A 14805-nucleotide genomic window follows, 5' to 3' on the forward strand; every position below is an offset into this window, starting at 1 on the left:
TGGCCTCTAGGTTCTCCCAGTACTTCTGAGTCTCTACCTGTTACACTTAATAGTTACAGGGTATAGCTGGCATACCCTACTCCCTACCCTAAACTTCTCTAGTCCCAGGGCTGGGCTGCTTTTCCAGCCTTGCCCTTCACTATTATAATCTAGTCAGTTTGGTTACTTGGCTCTCCCCTCCTCCCCTGTCCTCACATGGTCCCACGGTTAGGATTCAGGAATTATGTTGGCCTGCCCCCTGTCACCTGGCAGGATGCACTCAGGTAGTACCCTGGCCAGCCCAGGGTCCTATGGCTGCTATGTCACTCACAGTCTGTGTGCCGGGGCAAAGGTCCTTTTAAGAGGCAACTCTATGCACTTCCTCTCTCTTTCCCACTGTTTCTCTGAAGGGGCAGACAGGACTTCTCTCTCTCTCTCTCTCTCTCTCTCTCTCTCTCTCTCTCTCTCTCTCTCTCTCTTTCTCTTCTCACCCCCCTCCCTTCACTCCCTTCCCTTTCTCTCAATAAAACTTCCCATTTAAGCTCTGTCTGCCTGGAGTGTTTGTTCCTTGCCTGCCATGGCACCCACCATGGTCCCACCTCATGTCATTTTATAACCCCTGCTAAGGGTCATGTTCACTCTGTACTCTCCCGGATGTCTTTGGCTCTGTTTATATTCTCCCTTTTAGTAAACAGTAAACCTTCTCCTCCACCATAACTAGGAGCAGTCATAGTTTTCTTTTTTACTTTTTTTTTTTCATTCACAGAAAAGGTAGCTATTGCATTCACTTTCTAAAGTTAAAATCTTAGTATCTCCCTACTTAAAAATCTCAGGCTTGAGAAAAGAAATTAGGATTTGAGCACAGAACAGGAAATGTGAAAAGCAATCATTGTTATTAATAATAAGTAATCATTGTTCCTAGAAGTGCATCTGCTGATGTTTTCACACTGATTGGAGCGGTGCTCCTTGAAGAGTTCCACCTGTCTCCAATTGGCATTTCTGCCCTGAACATAACTGTTACACCAGGTCCCTGAATGTTCAGAGAAGTGAGTTTGTGTTGTGATGTCCACTCCAAAAAAGCTGTTCGGGCTCGGTAAGGGTATTTGGTTCTGGAAATCCTGGGCTTCTATCTGCTCAGGCATATGGAGAAAACTCAGAAAGGAGAAAGTAGTAGTGGGCTGTTGGATACTGCAATGCTCTTTTGAAGGATTTAGTCTATTGCCCAGGGGAAGACATGGAGGCCAATGAAGGTCCACCATTTTGGCAAAAGGGAAATGTATGAAGAACTCAGGTCCTACCAGGCGTCCTTAGTTGGGTCTTCCTACTCTGTGACTTTCCAAACCAAACTTGGTTTCCCAAAACTGGCTGACAGAGCAAGGGCTTGTTTCATTTGTGAGTTTTGGGCACAAAATCATTCTTTGTGGTAGCTTCAATATTGACAGATGGGAGACTTAGCTCCATCCTGTTTATATAACAGCAATTGATAGATAGTGACTTCATAGTTGGATATTTATGAGAGCTTTCATTTCAAATAATATAGTTTTGGCCCATGGCAATGCTAAGGCTCTTACCTATTATTATGGGGAAGCTAAATCTTTAGGATATTGTAACTATAACTGCAGGGTCCTTTTGATCTACCTGGAAGAACTGTGAAAGTTAATATTTTTGAAAGCAATGAAAGCTTTTTATATAAAAGGTCTCATTGGGAAGTGCTCTGTCCCTAAAACATACAGGTTCCAAGGTCAGATACATAAAAGAGAAACTTTCCATAATTCTTTTTACCTTATGGTTCCTATCCTACAACCAGGTAATTTAGAAGGAGGGGAAAGTCTCTTGCTTTCCCTTACAGAAATCCAGTACTTTGCCCTGCCCTCCAGCTAGGTCCCAGTTTTGAGGAAGGCTGCTGCCAAAGTCCATTATTCATAGTTTAAGGACAATAGCCTTGACTGTGTGAGGTATGAGGCCTCTGCTGACAATACTGCCCCACCCCTGTAGACAACCGTCTCAGTTAGTATTTTTATTGCTGTGAAAAAACACATCATGACTACAGCAACTCTTATAAAGGAAACATTGAATTTGGGTGGTTCCTTGACAGTTTTAGAGGTTCAGTCCATTATAATCATGATGGGGAGTATGGTGGTGTGCAGACAGATGTAGTGCTGGAGTGGTTCAAGGTCCTATATCTTGCAGGTGACAGATGAAAAATTGAGCGGTATCCTGAGCAGAGGGAAACTTCAAAGCCCACCCCCCAGTGACACACTTCCTCCAACAAGGCCACAGCCACTCCAAGAAAGCCACAGCTCCTAATAGTGCCACTCCTTATGAGATTATGGGGTCAGACATCTCTCTTGGGGTGGCCTTCTTTGTTCCAGCTCTGAGAGTTTATCCTATCCAATGGTATTGGGATGATCCTTAGGATTCTGTGGGTTTTAAATGTCTGCAATAGGATGGGAGAGGGAACTGCTGGGTCCGGAAAGGAAAGACTAGGTTGTGTTAATCCTACTGGGGAGAATAGAGAATTTTGAGCCAAATTTGAAGCAAGATTGACTTTTATTAGGGTGTACCCAAGAGCTGGCTAGCAGCTGTCTTTTCTTGTTTGTTTGTTTTGTTTTTGTTTCTTGAGACAGGGTTTCTCTGTGTAACAGCTCTGGCTGTACTGGAACTCATTTTGTAGACCAGGTTGGCCTTGAACTCACAGAGATCCACCTGCCTCTGCCTCCCAAGTGCTGGGATTAAAGGCATGCACCACCATGGCTTGGCTAGTGACTGCATTCTAGGTTGAGTTAAAAAGATAAGCCCTGAGCCCATCTCTTAGGGCCTTTTTAATGAATAAAATCATGAGTAATTGCAAAGTAGGTTTACAGAAGGCAATAGAACAATAAGGAAGTAAGACAAATATCTTTAAAAAGAGAAAAAGAAAAAAGACCCCTCAAAACCAAACCAAACCAAACCAAACCAAACCAACCAACCAACCAACCAAACAAACAAACAAAAACACTCACAAACAAACAAACAAACACAGCTAGCCAGATGTGGTAGTTGTGGTGGCCTGAGCCTTTGGGAGACAGAGGCAGGTGGATCTCTGTGAGTTCAAGGCCATCCTGGTCTACAGAGTCAGTTCCAGGACAGACAGGGCTGTTACACAGAGAAACCCTGTCTCAAAAAACCCAAAACTAAACAACAACAAAAACCAAACAAATGAAAAACCCAGCCACTACCAGGTGGTCGTCTTGTTGATTAGAGAGGATTAGGGAGAGTTTGGGTGTTTCCCAAAGCAAATCAAGGTCATGGGTTGGGGCAGTTCAGGTTCTAAGAAACAGAGACAGAAACTTACTTTTAACAATACAGCATAATGGCTACTGCCTTCAAAATGGAATCTTCAGGTTCTTCATTGGGCATTACAAGGGCCCTTCAAAATGGACCCTAAAAGTCTGTAGAGAAGTACCATGCTGCTCTCTGCAGCTCTTTGGAAAGGAAGAGAGTGGTGTGAAAGGCCGAGGAAGAGCAAGAGCTAAATGGTTTGACTAAAAACAACAAAAACAAACCAAAACTGGTCTTGAAGGAAGGGGAGCAGATAACTCATCAGATGGCCGAAGTTTTTTCCTTCTTGTTTTTATGATGCAGAAAATTAAACAGGGCCCAGAGGCAACTGCTCACCTTTTTGATTGCGAGAGGCTATATTCAGAGTTTGTGCTGAAGTCCTAACCACTACTACCTCAGACTCTGACTGTATTCGGAGATAAGGCCTGTAGATGGGTGACTAAATGAAAATGAGAGCATTCAAATGGGTCCAAATCTACAATGCCCAGTGTCTTTGTAAGAAAAGGAAATTTAGACATAGACAAATTTATAAGGAAAAGCTTGGGTGAGGACACAGGAGAAGGATGGTATTTTAGTTTCTATTGTTGTGAAGAGACACCATACCCATGGCAATTCTTATAAAGGAAAACATTTAATTGAGGTGGTGGCTTACAGTTCAGAGGTTCAGTCCATTATCATCATGGCAGGGAGCCTGGTGGCATGCAGGCAGACATGGTGCTGGCTACATCTTGATCACAAGACAACAGGGAGGAGACTGTGATACTGAGTGAAGCTTAAGCAAAAGAGACCTCAAAGCCTGCCTCACAGTGACAGACTTCCTTCAACAAGGCCATATCACTTCAACAAGGCTACACTTCCCAATAGTGCCACTCCCTTTTCCCAATAGTGCACCACTTTTCAAAGCATAAAGTGTGGTGATATTTTGTTTGTGCTCTAACAAATAAAGCTTGTCTAAAGATCAGAGGGTGGAGTTAGCCATTAGTTATCCCTAGAGGCCAGGCAGTGGTGGCACATACCTTAGATCCTGAAGGGACCAGCTCCCATTTCGACAGCCATAATAGCTGAACACGTGTTTGTCTGACCTTGTCTTAGTCACTAAGAGGTCAGATTCCTGCCTCATGGCAAGGAATCAATCAGAAGTTAGCTGGTGGCGCTATGCTTTATGGCTCTGGGTGTGCTTTACGGACAAGTGCACAGCAATGATGCACAGAGCATAGCAACCACCCTGGGAGGGCCTATGGCCCATAACAACCAGTTGGCCAATCAACACAGGGCAAGTCCTCCAAGCCTGGAGGCACACCAATCCTGAGCCTGTGTGTACCCCTAGATACTCCCCTTACGCTGCCCTACAAGATCTCTATGCAGCTGGTTCAAGCTGTCTTTGCTAGCCATCTGCCATGGTGGGTGGGTGAAAGACCCGAGCTAACATGGGGTTAGCTTGCTAAACAACAATAAAGCCTCATGCAGTTTGCATCAAGCTTTCGAATCGGCCTGGTGATTGGGGTGACCGAGGTCCTGGGCTGAGACCCCAGAGGCCTGAGCTTTCTGGGGGTCTTACAATCCCAGCACTTGGGATCTCAAGCCCATGATCCCAGTACTAGGGAAGCATACACCTTTAATCCCAGCACTAGGGTTGTGGAAACAGGAAGTGATATGGCTGGGCAGAGAAAGTCATATAAGGCAAGTGGAGATAGGAGCTCAACCCTTTTCAATCTGAGGATTTTTTAGAGGTAAGAACTTTAGTGGCTGGCTGCTCTGCTTTTCTGATCTTTCAGCATTCACTCTCTAATATCTGTCTCAGGTTTTTATTAAGACCAATTAGAATTCATGCTACATTCATGCTTCAGCCCTACCATGTCTTGTGCTTGAATTCTTCTATGGGCTCCATCAGGATCACCTGCAAGCTCCATTCTCTGATGCTACCAAGTCCAGTACCTCATCCCAGGTGAGAAGTGAGGGTTCAAAGATTTAAAGTTAGACTGTGGCTTTCAAGTATCTTTGTCTTATTAAGTTTTAAGAAAGAGTCACTTGCCAGTATTTCTTTAGTATCTAAACATTTAAAAAAAACATCTGTCAGGCTGGAGAGTTAGTTCAGGGGCTAAGAGCACTGGCTGTTTCATCCAGAGGTCCTGAGTTCAATTCCCAGCAACCACAACGTGGCTCGCAACCATCCCTAATGAGATCTGGTGTCCTCTTCTGGCCTCCAGGTATATGTGCAGGCTGAACACTATCTATCTATCTATCTATCTATCTATCTATCTATCTATCTATCTATCTATCTATCTATCTATCGTGTTTTATACATATATATATTAATATATAATACAATATATAATATATATTAAATCTTTAAATAAATCTGGTCACAAATATGTTTTTAGAAGAGACTGTGTCTCAGTATTTCCCAAAGCATGTTTCATACAGTTTCAACGTGAATCTAATAGACTTCTCTCCTGCACCTGCATCACTGTAGTTCCTGAAACAGATTTGAACTGCATGGGACAGATAAAAAGGCCTCCCTAGGAACTGAAAATTAAACGAAAACTAATTCTCTCAGGACCCAGCTTTGTGGGTGATTTTTAACAAAAACTTTCATAAGGATTTTTGTTTGACTTATTGTAAACTATGGGTTATACTTCTGGTACAAAACTGTACATTAGCTCTTGTCAGCCACTTGCCTTATTTCCTTTCCCTACCCTCCTGTCCAAATGCCATCCCTTCTTCATTCACCCTGAGGCATTTTAAAGCACTATGGTTTGTATATGGGTTAAGTGTGGCCACCTAGATCATGTGTTGGAAGCAAGTCCTCAGTGTGACTGTGTTGGGAGGTGTGGTCTTTGAGAGAAGAGCCTGATGGGAACTCCTTGAATAAACTGTGGAAACTGCTGTTTGAAACTGTTAAGGAATTTTATGCTCGAGTGAGAGCAAGTTTTAATAAGATTAAGGCCAAGCAAGGTCATGTTCTTACTTCAGGCTTTCTTTTTCTTTTTTTCTTTTTCTTTTCTTTCTTTCTTTCTTTCTTTTTTTTTTGTGGTGGTGGTGGTGGTGGTGGTGGGGGAGCATTGAGAAAGGGTTTCTTTATATAGCCTTGGCTGCCCTGGAACTAGTTCTATAGACCAGATTGGCCTCGAACTAACAGAGATCCGCCTGCCTTGTCTCCTGTGTTCAGGGATTAAAGACATGTGCCACCACTGCCTGGTACTTTCTGCTTTTCGATGTGATCTATTTCTTTAAAGGTGCTCTATAGCTATCTACCACAAGGTGATGCATCCAAGGTGGGGACCTTGCCAGAGCCTCGCCTTGCTGTTTGGACTTCCAGCACCCTTGATTATAAACCTCATTTCTTCAGAATATTAATGCCAAAAACAACAACAAACAAACAAACAAAAACTATTGTAAGTGTGTAAGTGCTTTCTTTCAAAGGACATCTGTATTTCTTCTGCAGCAAGGCATAAGCAAAAAGATTGGACAGGCACGCCTTTAGTCCCATCACTTGGGAGGCAGAGGCAGGAGGATTTCTGTAAGTTCAAGCCCAGACTGGCCTAGATAGAAAGTTCCAGGACAGTCAGGACTACATAGAGAACTTGTCTCAAAAAAACAAAAGTCAAACAAATAAAACGGGTTGCAAGTCGTAGAGTTTCCTTGGACAGAAAATTGATGCAAATTGGTCCCCATTTCAACTTTGCATGTAGCCAGGCTGCTATATTATTTTTAGTAGACCTCATAAGTATTTTTTTGTTGTTGTTGTCATCTGTTTATTTTAAGAGAGTTCAGGAATGCTATAAATGAGGGTTAAAAGATTATTATGTAAAAACACAAAGGTGTGGGGTGTGCAGCTTTGAGACTGACATACCAATTAGAAATTCCAAGAACTCCTCTCACTCCTAGTGGCACTAATCTGCTTAAACTGTCAAGAGAAAGCAAATGGGTTTTATTTTAAGTTGTCAGGCTGACTTCAGTGTTTGCTGAGCCTCAAAGAAAGGGAGAGAGAGAGAGAGAGAGAGAGAGAGAGAGAGAGAGAGAGAGAGAGAGAGAGAGAGAGAGAGAGAGCATCGGTTTTTGAAAATAGAAACCTGGTGCTTGATACCCACTTTTTGTTTTTAAGATGCTCTTAAATCAAGAGGAGTGGGGCCGTTCGATGCCAACAAAAAACAGTTAAACCAGAACCTGTGAACTTTGTTTTGTTTTACCAATAATGTGTCTTTTATTTTTATACATTGAAAGTCCCAATAAAAGAGCCATCATTTATGGTGCACCCAGAATCGTGCTTGGAATGGTGGCTAGTGGCCGAGAGTGTTTGGCACATCTTGAATCTTTGAGTGCCATCAGATATGTTCTATCACTGAAGCCCATGTGGGTGTAGCCCCTTCTTTACAGGGAAGGAAATAAAGCTGAAAGAGGTTAAATCAGGCCACACAACTTTGTGATGAAGGGCAAAACCCTGACTTAAACCCAAGTGGACTCAGGTCAATGGTTCTAGTCCACAGCTTGAGGTCCTCACAGAGTCACTTTGTTTTTCCCTGTCAACTTGATGAGCTGTTGCTTTGGGGATGGTAGTTCCCAGAGCATGTCTAAGGAAGGAGGAGGAGGAGGAAGAAGAGGAGGAGGAGAAGGAGGAGAAGGTGCAGGAGGAGGAGGAGCGCTCCTATTGTTTGCCTTCCTTTCATTCTTATTATTGTCCAACTCAGATGCATATTTGGGTAACAACTTGTAAGAATTAGGTAGATAAATGTGCTGGATAGAATCCTAGTCCTAACAGATGAGGTTCGAACTCCAGCTCTGCCGCTTCCCACATACATAACCTTCGGCTACCGCTTCCCTGTTTGTAAAATGTGTTAATAGTGTCTATCTTCGAGGGTTGGAGCCAGAACAAGAGATAGGGCAGAGGAGGCACCTGGTATGTGGTTGTTTTTTTAACAAATTGTTGACTAGTGTCTTTGCACCCTGGACTGTTGTTTTATGTAACTCATAACATCAAGTCTGTCTAAAATATTGGAGAAGCAAAATGAGAAACCGTTGATGGACTGCATTATGGTGATCATTCTTAATATTTTCCCCCAGCAAACTGCATCCGGGTTGTTTTATGCCTGTGTGCTATATGGAAAACATTATAAAACTTTGAGCAGACAATGGCACGTTAGTACAGCGCTTGCCAAAGCACCATATGCTTTTTCTGATAAAGATATAACTTTATTGCCTTTTATGTTCCCTCTTGTTTAATACAGTAAGCAAATGGGAGATAATTTGAAATACCTTTACCACCATTTGCAGTGTCAGAACATGCAACTTACCTTTAAGAATGCAAACGATTCATTGCTGGTGTTGTGTAGACAACAAACACATCTTTAAAACAATCACCTGCATGGTGCTGAGCATTCTTAGGCTTTTCCCTCTGCAGTAATGAAATAGGATGTTCTTGTGAACTGTATTTTGGAGCAGCTAAGCCAGGCCAAAGATATCTTTGTGATCTCTCTGCAGGTTCTTTTAGAGGCAAGGGATGAAAAGCTGACTCCTCTATGCTTAAAAACAAAGTCTTTAAAATTCCTTTGGGGAGAAGAATGATGTGTTTGATGGCAAAGAAGATACCCCTGGCTTCTGGGGTAGAACAGCTCTGGCAGATTGAGAGGGACTGTGGAGTCACAGGTATAGGATAATTGCACTGTGTCTCCATAGGGTTGTAGCTTTTCCTCACACTGATATACTGTAGTCTTACACCTCTGGTTCTTTGTAGGCAGAGCCTGAGTTACATGAGTGGAATTGTTTTGGGGAGGTGATGGGAATTAATGGAAAGAGCATTGGGTTTAGGTGACATGGCTTCTAGACCTGGTTGTGTGGTGTTTGATCTGGGATATATCTTGTGATCTTTGATCCTCATTTATTCATATGGCCAATAAACTGATTGACCTTCATGATGTCCAAGCTATCTCTGAAGTCTAACTTTCTAGAGACATATAGTGTGTGTGTGTGTGTGTGTGTGTGTGTGTGTGTGTGTGTGTGTTTGTGTGTGTGTCTTCTGTCTGCCTGTGTGTATCTGGGTGTGTGCGCACACATGTCCAATTATTTAGGACCAATTTATACAATTTATGTCACATTTTCAAAGCATATTCATATTTTTAATCTCATTTTTAACCCTACCACAAAGCTGTGAGACAGGACGGGTGAATGCTTTTGTCTCATTTGACATATTAGGAAACTTAGGCAAATAGAGATTAAGTTAATGGCAGAGTCCAGGTCTCCTGACTCTCATTTCTGGGCTTCTACACTAAATTAAGCCTGGATTAGTCTTTTGGGATAAGTGTGAAAGGGTATGCAGCTGAATTCTTGTGGAAAAAAACTTGATAAATTATATTAAATTACTACAGTAGATAAAAAACAAACTTCTATTTCCCTTGTGGAGAATTTGCCTTTGAATCCCACTGTGAAATGGATTAGAACGTTTTGTTAGGATGTAAGCAATGTACAAATCCAGAAAAGGTACACATCTCATATCCTTCTAAATGGAAAATTTCTCTTGGGACTTCTTTACATTCTGAAAATTCACTTTATTATTGCATTCTAAAGATTGTGACTTTAAATGCCATGGCATCTGAGTCTAACTTTTATTGGTGACACCTGTGGTTATCAGTTTCCACTGTCATCCTCTGTTTCCTTTGTTCTGCTCCATAGACACGATTTGATTTATGAATGAGAGCTTTTTTGATTCTTCAAGATACATTTTGGTGAATTGGTTCAATAACTTGTTATTGAAAAGGAAAATCCATCAGGGGCATATATGCCTGCTTCTCTAAGAGATCTCTTAGAAATTGCTTATTCATCTTCAGTGCCTCAGCCCTGGATTTTATGAGGACGTATCCATATTTTTTGTTTGTTAAAGATGTCTGAGAAAGTGTTCAACCCAAAAGGCCAGCCTCAAGGCATCCTGTAAGGTTTGAAAAATTAAACAAATGTCTAATTCACAGGGTGATCTGCACAATACAATCCAGATTGTGAGGCCTTTGCCTTTGGTGAAGTACAGAATGGTGAAATACAGAATGAACTCAGGTCGGGCTGCCAGGAGCCATAGGAATGAGAAAGGAGTCCATGTTTGGAGATTCCCTCTTCTGTCACAGATTGGTAGGGGGAATGTTTCTCAGCCTCACTCCTTCTCATTCACATTTGATAGCTCCCCTGTCATTTTTAAAGGAGTCTTTGGAATTGCATGCTTGACCTTAAGAGGTATCTACAGGGTATTCTAGGTAACTGCTGTTCTCACCCACTGCAAAAACCAAACTCTGACTGCATGGAGTCTAACTTTTGCTCACCCAAGATGTTTGTCTGTTCCTTTACTTGACTTACAACTCGGTGTCTCAAACACTGGGGATTGTAAGGAAGAGCAACTCCACCCTGTATTTGTCTCACTCTTCAATCCCAGTTTTATCATTAATTGACATTTTGTCATATTGTAGCCTTTTCAGAAATAGACATTTACCTGTTCTTTCTTGACACTGACATAGAAGATTCAGTAAGACAAAGGAAAAAAAAACCCACTGCTTTCCACCTGCTCTATACATTATTCATGTATTCAGCTAGACTCTTCTATGTGGCAGACACACTGTATGACCCTTCCCTGAAAAGTTCTCTAGAAGCAGTTCTCTTCCATCTGTTTTCCTTTCATACAGAGGCATCTGGCATCTGTTTACACACACACACACACACACACACACACACACACACACACACACACACACACACACACAGACGTCTGCGCTATCTGAAAACTTTGATCTAGATGGGTCTAGGTTCAGACTCTGGGATCTGTTGCATACAAAGCTGCACTGGTGGGCCTTATGGTTAGCCAGATTTGGGAAGCATGGCTTCAAAGCATGTGTGGCCAAGCCCTCAACACTACCTCCAGGGTGAATGACTTTCTAGGACTCGAAAGACTCAGTACATGGTTACATGCATGGGTATATATATATATTTTTAAAGCCAGAGGATTCATAGGAAAGGGAATAGGATCGTGGAGCACAATTTGGAGGCAACAGGACCCCCTGGTCCCCTCCATTAGAATCAGCCAGTTCCTGCTTAAACTCTCTGGTGTAGAATTCTGGGAACTAAGAGATGTTGTGCGTGTGATCTCATTAGACTCAGTGCCCTTGACTTGTGCCATCTGTCAGTCATATAGCACCTCTGCCTACCGTGCTCCAACATTCTAGACTCCCGAGACCAATGCGTGGCTTTGGCAGATGACATAAATACCTTAAGCTGTTTTCATCAGCTAGAGGATGATGGAACCTTTCCCAAATCCAGATTTGATTCCCCAGTGTCAGCTGAGGACTCACCCTACAAAGAGCATTCTAAGGATAGCAGTCCAGACTTCCTACTATCTTTTTTTTTTCTACACAATTGTATAGAAAAGTATAAAATTTCTAAGTATGCTAACTAATGGTACTATATTAGTTACTTTTGTATGACTGTGACTATACTACCTAACAGAAACCATGTAAGAGGGGAAGGATTTATTTTTGTTCATGGTTTTAGAGGGTTTCATGGTGGAGAGGACAAGACAGAGTAGATGGTGGTCAGTGCATGTGCCAGAGCTCCATATGCAACAGTGCACCAAGAAGTAGAGAGCAGCAGGGGCTGGAGGATGAATTAGTACTAGAGAACACTGGCTGCTCTTCAAGAGGACCCAGTTTAATTCTCAGCATCTTTGTAGTAATCACAACTGCTGTAACTTCAGTTCTAGGGGATAAAGTAGCTTCTTCTGGCATCCATGGTAGGTACACACACACACACACACACACACACACACACACACACACAAACACACACACACACTCACACACACACACCTTGCCCAGTGCTAGGATTACAGCCATCATATTGGCTTTTGTGTGTGTGTACATGTAGGTATATTGTGTACATGAGTATATATGTGTGTATTGTGTAATTGTAGCATATGTATGTGTGTATGTATGTATGGTGTATAGTGTGTGTGTGTGTGTGTGTACCTCATATTTCTGAACCACTCTTCACAAAGGTGGGGTTATAAAGGCACATGGCCATGTCAGGTTTTTGTGGGGATTCTGGGTATCGAACACATATCCTTATGCTTGCATGGTAAGACACCTCCCTAGATCTTCTTGAGGAGCTTAATAAAAACATTCATCTACCTATATTTGAAAAGAAAGCAGGCCATGGAAGATGTGAACCACCCAACCTCCAAGACCTCTTGGCTATTGGCTTGTCTTCACTTATAGAAGAACAGACAACATGCATACAAATTCACATGTTCTCAGTGGTCATAGGGATGCAGATGAACATTCAGCTATGAGGATAGTTTTTAAGTTTATGTTCAATTTTCCAAAAATAATAGTCCTTTCTCTAGTTTCTGGAAAGGCACCATTATAAATCGGCTAGCTAGACGGTCATTGAATGCCGTGAGCCACACCACTCTACTATGAGTCTGCCCAAATAAATCACAGTTGTGACACTCAACCTCTTGGGCTGCCAGGAATATTCATAAGCATTTGCTTCTGTGTTAGCAATGCCTTGTATGAGGCTTTAATTTTCATCACTGAGAAGCATCTCTCTGTATCTACAAACCTCCCAAGATTACCTGGTAGAGGAAGCCATCTGCTTGTGGCAGGCTGATGACAAAATCAAAGGGAAGAGATGATTGTTTATTATTATTTATTGTTTATTCCCAAAGGAAGTTACCAGATGGTGAATCTGAGCATTTTGTTATATAGCTAGCAAGTTTCTTCCTTCTAAACAATTAGGCTTTCTCTTGTACATTCATTTATGTCCATTTGCTTGTATCCAGTTCACTGACTCAGGAGAACAGTAGAGCAGCCTGTCCCTTACAAACACTCTAGAAAACCTAATAATGAAGGTACAACCAATCAGCCTTCCATTTCAAGGTGCAAAGCCCCTGAACTTGTTTTTTCACGTTTAACCACCTCTGATATTTTTCTCTTTCCAGCTTCTATACATTGTTTTTAAAAATGTGGGCCAGAATTTGACTCAATGGCTTAAAAATCAAATACACTGACACACACACACACACACACACACACACACACACACACACACAGGGATGCATGCATGTACACACATATATGATATATATTATCTTTACATGTATATATATTCTTTATAAAAAGATTGATATACATTTTTTTGAGACAGGGTCTCATTATGTAGCCTCAGCTTGCCTGAAACTTGCTATATAGACCAGGTTGGCTTCCCACTTTCTGAGATCCAGTATGCACCACCATCCTTGGATTAATATACATATTTTTATTTTATGTGGATGAGATTTTTGCCTGTATGTGTTCATGTGTATCATGTGGTGCCTGGTGCTTCCAGGGGTCATAAGAGAGCATCAGATCCCCTGAAACTGGAGTTACAGATAGTTTTAAGTCACCATGTTGCTGCTGGGAACCCATTCTGGGTCCTCTGCAAGAGCAGCAAGTGCTCTTAACTGTTGAACCATCTCTCCAGCCCCTGATATGCATATTTTTTAAAATTATTATTATTGCCAGGTGGTGGTGGGCGCCTTTAATTCCAGTACTCCAGAGGCAGAGGCAGGCAGATCTCTGAGTTCAAGGCCAGCCTGCTCTACAGAGCAAGTTCCAGAGAATCTCTGTCTCAGAAAAAAATATTATTTTTGAGACAGGGTTTCTCTATGTAGCCCTGGCTGTCCTGGATCTTGCTCTGTAGAGCAGGCTGGCTTCAAACTCACAGGCCTACCTCTGCCTCCTGAGTGCTGGGATTAAAGGTGTGTGAGACACTACTTCCAGCTTTAAAATTACTTTTATTTGATGTATATGGGTGTTTTATCTGTGTTTAAGTGTGCATCATATTTCTGTAGTGCTGGTGGAGGCCAGGAAAAAGGCATCAGATGCCCTGGGACTGGGATTTACAGCCAGTTGTGAGCCACCATTTGGAGGGTGGAACCTGAAGCCTCTGCAAGAACAGCAAGTGCTATTAACTGAGAAGCCATCTCTCCAAACCCTTAGTATTTATATATTTAAATTAATAATAGATGAAACTTATTCATTTTAAAATTTTCTTTTTAAGTCCTTGGCATGGTACAGAAAGTACTGGCTGGTTTTGTGACACAAGCTAGAGAGAGCAACAGAGAAAGGAGCCTCAATTAAAGAAATGTCTCCATGAGATCCAGATGTAAGGCACATTCTCATTTAGTGATCAATGGGGGTTATGCCATCCCTGGGCTGCTGGTCCTGGGTTCTATAAGAAAGCAGGCTGAGCAAGCTATAGGGAGTAAGCCAGTAAGCAGCACCCTCCAAGATCTCTACATCAGCTCTTGCCTCCAGGTTCCTGCCCTGTTAGAGTTCCTGTCCTGACTTCCTCCAATGATGAATGGCAATATGGAAGTGTAAGCCAAATAAACGCTTTCCTCCCTTACTTGCTTTTTGGTCCATGATGCTTGGTCACAGCAATAGAAACCCTAATTAAGACAATCATGTTATCTGTACATTAAAAGTCAATTTTTAA

The sequence above is a fragment of the Cricetulus griseus genome, chromosome 7 (assembly GCF_003668045.3).
Source record: "Cricetulus griseus strain 17A/GY chromosome 7, alternate assembly CriGri-PICRH-1.0, whole genome shotgun sequence".
Taxonomy (NCBI): Eukaryota; Metazoa; Chordata; class Mammalia; order Rodentia; family Cricetidae; genus Cricetulus; species Cricetulus griseus.